This window comes from Puma concolor, chromosome B4 (assembly GCF_028749965.1).
Source record: "Puma concolor isolate L17-30 chromosome B4, mPumCon1.1.hap2, whole genome shotgun sequence".
NCBI classification, from domain to species: domain Eukaryota; kingdom Metazoa; phylum Chordata; class Mammalia; order Carnivora; family Felidae; genus Puma; species Puma concolor.
Window position 1 is genome coordinate 100,652,675 of NC_141673.1, and position 6,063 is coordinate 100,658,737.

The 6,063-nt window shown below is 44.4% G+C and overlaps 1 pseudogene; it reads right to left on the reverse strand.

The window, feature by feature from the left end:
- Positions 1–3,875: 3,875 nt before the first annotated feature.
- On the reverse strand, positions 3,876–5,036 carry LOC112867891 (histone acetyltransferase KAT7 pseudogene; annotated as a pseudogene).
- Between the last annotated feature and the right edge of the window lie 1,027 nt (positions 5,037–6,063).

The following is a 6,063-nucleotide window of genomic DNA, read 5'->3' on the forward strand; positions in this document are numbered from 1 at the left end:
CTACATTTTTCCTATGAAACATCACCTAACAAATGCTGTGTGGAGTGAGATCTAAGTCTATGAAATGTGGGTACTGGAATGAAGAGTTATGCTATGGGGATAACTTTAACTAGGGAAACCTTCTGCATTGTATGCTTACGTTATTTAGGCACGTACCTGGTAAAAGTGAAAACAAAACAAGGGTTAGATAAACATAATTCTCAATGTAATGGTTACAATTGGATGGTAGGCCGGGATTGGGAGGAACACTTAGGCACGTGATAGAGTTCCAGGTTTTGTATTGGGCAGTGGTGTTTATATAATAAACATTAAACAGGGGCACCTGGGTGGCTGGGTTGGGTAAGTGTCCAACTCTTGGTTTCTGCTCAGGCCACGATCTCATGGTTCGTGAGTTCAAGCCTCACATTGGGCTCTGTGCTGACAGTGCAAAGACTGCTTGGGATTCTCTCCCCCTCTCTCTGCCCCTCCCCTGCTCTCTCTCTCTCTCTCTCAAAATAAATAAATAAACTTAAAAAAATTTAAGAAAAAAACACGCAAAAAAACACAACAAAATAAAGCAAGAATATCAAGAAGGTAGTGTATTATGAATCTCCAATTATGATTAAAACATTTTTGTGGACCCAAAGTCCAAATATAAAAATAATTAATGAAAGTCTAGATTAATGAAAGTTGGGAGTTCTTGACTGATACCTTTGAATTCAGGATCACTTTGAAGTAGCAGTGGTCCCAGATTCCAGAAGCTCTTGCTGCCATGTCACCGTCACCACAATTGTCTCTCCACCCACAAGAGGCCACACATTGGAATCCTCAATCTACCCCTACCAATCACATCTGGAAACGCATCATTTATGACCTTGATTATCGGCAGAAACATCCGCAGGAAAATCTCTCCTGCTTTATGTTTACTTCCAAGTCTCACACTGTTTCATCTAATTGGTGGTGAAAAATTTTCGTGAAGACAAGTCGGAAGGGAACCTGAATAATGTAGTTCATAGCTTTGGGTAAGTTTACCTGTACTGTAGTGTTTAAGTCTGTTTGGGCCGCTCTACTAAAATGCCAGAGACTGGGTAGCTTATAAACGGTGGAGGTTTATTTCCCACTGTTCTGGAGAATGGGCAGTCCAAGTCAAGGCACCAGCATGATCACATTTTGGTGAGAGCCCTCCTCCTAGTTCATAGCCTGCACCTTATCACTGTCTTCACGTGGTGGAAGACATGCGAAGTCTCTCGAGAGCCTCTTTTATAAAGCATTCATCTCATGCAAAAGGACTCCATTCTCAATACCTAAGCACTTCCCCAAGGTCTCATCTTCTAATACCGTATGTATTTCAACCGATACATTTTGTGGGGACACAAACATTCAGACCGTAGCAGGTAGGTAGATGTTTCTTAGATGTTTGGTGTAGATTTATCCATAAAGTTCTCCGGGCTTACTGCCTATTTAAGACTGTTTATTTGGACTACATTTTCCTTTTATTTTCCCCCTACGATTTTTAGGCTTGATCAATTTAATTTCTTTTTTTTTTTTTAATTTTTTTTTTTCAACATTTATTTATTTTTGGGACAGAGAGAGACAGAGCATGAATGGGGGAGGGGCAGAGAGAGAGAGGGAGACACAGAATCAGAAACAGGCTCCAGGCTGTGAGCCATCAGCCCAGAGCCTGACGCGGGGCTCGAACTCACGGACCGCGAGATCGTGACCTGGCTGAAGTCGGACGCTTAACCGACTGCGCCACCCAGGCGCCCCGATCAATTTAATTTCTATTTTCTAGAAAATCATTTATCTCACCTTATATATTTTTTTTTTGAGCAGAGAACATGCTTTATGGAGGAATAGATAGGGAACGGCACTACCACATGTGGGGAAGGGTTAGCTTCAGTAAAGTTCCTTTACCCTTAAGAAAACCCCCAGTGACGTTGCTTTTAGACAAACTTTAACAGTGACACTGAAACTGGTTAAATATGCTTAAAATTAGCTCCCCCCAGACTGCAGTGGGTGTGAGTAGTGACAGAGATGATGAGAGAAAGGCACAAATGACCAGAGTCAGGAATGTGAGGGTTCCACATGCAGTGGAGTATTGTAGGACACCAGGTTGGGAAGGGTGTCACGTCATATATCAAAAGCTTGGAAGGGCCCCCATCAAAAAGTTGGAAGGGCCCCCATGTTTATAGCAGCACTACCAACAATAGCCAAAGTATGGAAAGAGCCCAAATGTCCATTGATGGATAAATGGATAAGGAAAATGTGGTACCTATATACAATGGAGTATTACTCGGCCATCAACAAGAATGAAATCTTGCCATTTGCAACTACGTGGATGGAACTGGAGGGTATTACGCTAAGTGAAATTAGTCAGTCAGAGAAAGACAAAAATCATATGGCTTCACTCATATGAGGGCTCTAAGAGACAAAACAGATGAACACAAGGGAAGGGAAACAAAAATAATATAAAAACAGGGAGGGGGACAAAACAAAAGAGACTCATAACTATGGAGAACAAACTGAGGGTTGCTGGAGGGGTTGTGGGAGGGGGCATGGGCTAAATGGGTAAGGGCCATTAAGGAATCTACTGAAATCATTGCTTCACTATACACTAACTAATTTGGATGTAAATTTTAAAAAATAAAAAAGAAAGTTAAAAAAAAAAGAAAGGAAAATGGAAGCCATCAAAAAAAGAAAAAAAGTTGTAAGGGTCTGGACAGAAATTAAAGGGAACATCTATCTCTTGCTTTGCTTGAACACCAAAAATAGGAAACCGGGGGATACGGGGGGAACGGTGGCAAACCCCAAAAAAGGAAATGGAGGAGGAGGTGGCCTGCTGAGTCTGGGGCAGAGATCTGGAAATCATTCGCGGTCATGTCCGACCTACCTCGCCAAGGATGTTCAGACAAAAATCGGTGCAACTGAGGTGTGCTACATCAGACTGGTTACTGGGGAGAAGGTTTCTGCAGTCTAATGAACCTGTTCGCCTGCAGCATGAAGGAGGACTGAACGTTATTTTGGCACCTGCAAATGTAAAAGGGGCCAGGGAGTTAAGAGAGAAGAAAGCAGTTATTGACTGGGTACTCTCTGGCGAGGCAGAAGGAAGTATTTGCTGCCTTCCGCCAAGACGCTGCCCACAGGCGAACTCGGAGTACCGAATCGCCACCTCTTAATTGCCCTCTCCATCTCGTTCCGATAGATTATGCGCTGTTAGCAAGACTCCTCCTTGGAAGAGTCTTAAGAAAATATTGCTCTCTGGCCAGCTTGATACTGATTATAAGCAAGGCTGTCAATAAAAATGGAGGAAAGAAATCAGAGTGAGGTAAAATCCAAAGGGAACGGACCCCTCCCAGTGTGCACACACTCACAAGTGTTACCTCTTCCCTGCTGTTCCCCAAAAAAAGTAAACACATGTAAGGAGTGATTGGAAAGGTCCTTGTGGCAGCAGCCATTATTTGGAAGTCTGGTGACCAGGCAGGAAGAAGCATTATTTCAAAGTTTAGAAGACGCAACACAAACAAGCTCATGGGGCTACAGGGCAAGAGGGGACCCGGTGACTGGACAGGTACGGTGCCAAACAGAACACCATGGATCAGTGCTGCCTTCAGGTCTACTAGAGATCCCATCCAGGCAACCTCACTGAGGCCGAAATCACAGTTCCTCAGAACTAACGTCTGCAACATACACCAGGGTCGGAGCCGGGACAGTCCTGAGGAGGTTGGTCTTCCCCCCCAAATACTGTATTTACCAACCACAAGAGCCCCAGAGATGACAGACGGATCCCTAGGGTAGAGACTCCTGCTGCCGGGGTTCGCAGGCTCAGAGTAACAGGTCACTTTAAGTGGGAGGGGCACATTGTAAAAAGCTTGGGTCCATGGTTTTTTTTTTTTTTTTTAGAGGGGATCTTTGACCTCTTTGGCTCTCCACTCATCTATCAGGTCCCGTGTCTTAAAAAAAATTTTTTTTTCAACGTTTATTTATTTTTGGGACAGAGAGAGACAGAACATGAACGGGGGGAGGGGCAGAGAGGGAGACACAGAATCGGAAACAGGCTCCAGGCTCCGAGCCATCAGCCCAGAGCCTGACGCGGGGCTGGAACTCCCGGACCGCGAGATCGTGACCTGGCTGAAGTCGGACGCTTAACCGACTGCGCCACCCAGGCGCCCCAGGTCCCGTGTCTTTAAAACTAAGTGTTTTCCTTTCCAATAGTTGAACATCTGAGGCTCTGTAGAGGGCTGACAATGTCCACAGGATTCACAGCTGTCTCCTGGCTAATTTCTTTGGTAGAAATCTCTTTCCCTTGGAGATAACGCAGGTAGCGGAGAAGCACTTCTTTCCAGTAACTGCAGTAGCTTGTGAGCCTCTGATTGGAGAGTGGACGTTCTGAGGAACCAACTTTTTCTTCCGCGTTGGAAAGCAAATAACTGAGACCAATGAGCACCTTGCCATAGTCCTGTCTCCTGTACTGAGGCGTGCTAAGGATACTACGTTGCAGTTGAGGAATGAATTCTTTTCCTTGGAAAAATATCCAATCAGGTGACAGCCGGTGTTGTCCACTTCTGTCATAACATGGAACATAAAGGGTTCCACATCATAATGTAATATCTTGTGGTCCAGAAAAAGCTTGGCCAACAGGCGTAGGTTTGGGCGGTGGACTTTGTTTTTCTTGCTGTCTACTTCAAACGTGAAGATTGAGCCTTTCTGATATATTTCATCACCGGGTGGCTGTTTCCATACACGTTTTTAGCCGTGTGTTTGCTGAATATCGTTTGGCCTTTCATGTATTTTAATCAGAATTCACATATGTAGAGATGTCCCAGTCATGCATATTCTTTGGGATAGGAAGAATGGTACCAGGTAATGAGCTCATAACCACCAAAAGCAATTGTTTTAATCATGTTGCTCTCCTCTGTGCTTTGGTCTTGCCGCCTTAACTTGTCCAAATCCTCTGAAGCCTGGGCTCACGCTCTTCGGAAAAGATCTAAGTCATACTCACTATTCAGGTTTTCCAAGAGAGTTTCTCGAGCGTTCCCATAGGTCTGTCTGTGTTCCATGGCAGTGATTACGAATGTCCTTTCACAGGACAGCTATCTCATATTAATGTTTGTTAGTTAATGTTGGTTTGATTAATTTGCTAGAGCAGCTCACACAACTTGGGCAAACAGTTTATTTACTGATTACTTGTTTGTTACAAAGGATATTAAAGGAGGTGAGTGAACAGCCAGATGAAGCAACGTGTAGAATGATGTCCGGAGGGTCCTGAGCATGAAATGTGAGAGACTCCAGCCTCTTGGCATATGGATGTGTTCTTGTTCACACACACAAAACAAGAATATCAAGGGGAAGCTCTCTAAACCCTGTCCTTTTGAGTTCTTACAGAGGCTTCATTATGTAAGCATGATTGAGTAAATCATTGCCCAATGGTAATTAATTAAACCTCCATCCCCTCTCCTCTCCCTGGAGGCGAAGGGGGACTGAAGTTCCAACCTCTAATCACTGGCAACCAGCCTCTATCCTTAGCTTATCAAGGGGCTTTCCAAAAATCATCTCGTTGGGGCGCCTGGGTGGCTCAGTCGGTTAAGGCTCCGACTTCAGCTCAGGTCCCGATCTCACGGTCCGCGAGTTCGAGCTTCGCGTCGGGCTCTGGGCTGATGGCTCAGAGCCTGGAGCCTGCTTCCGATTCTGTGTCTCCCTCTCTCTCTGCCCCTCCCCCGTTCATGCTCTGTCTCTCTCTGTCTCAAAAATAAATAAACGTTAAAAAAAAATTAAAAAAAAATCATCTCGTTAACATAAATTCAGATGTGGTCGAAAGGGGTTTGTTACGAACAACAGAAGTCGTGTAGTTAGCACTAGCGTTTAGCTATTCTAAAGTTGAGCTGAAAATACCTTCCTGAGACACTCACACAGTTGAGTTCAAGTTGCTTGCCGAAGAAACATTTCACTACGTAAAACTCCCAACTAAATACTCCACTGCGCCTTGAGCTGGTCTCAGTGTGAGATATTTTTTTCTAGTTTTCGTTATCTTTGCCTCTGACCTGAGTTTGAAAGCAAGTAGATTTGAGTCACGTAATGCCCCTCAGT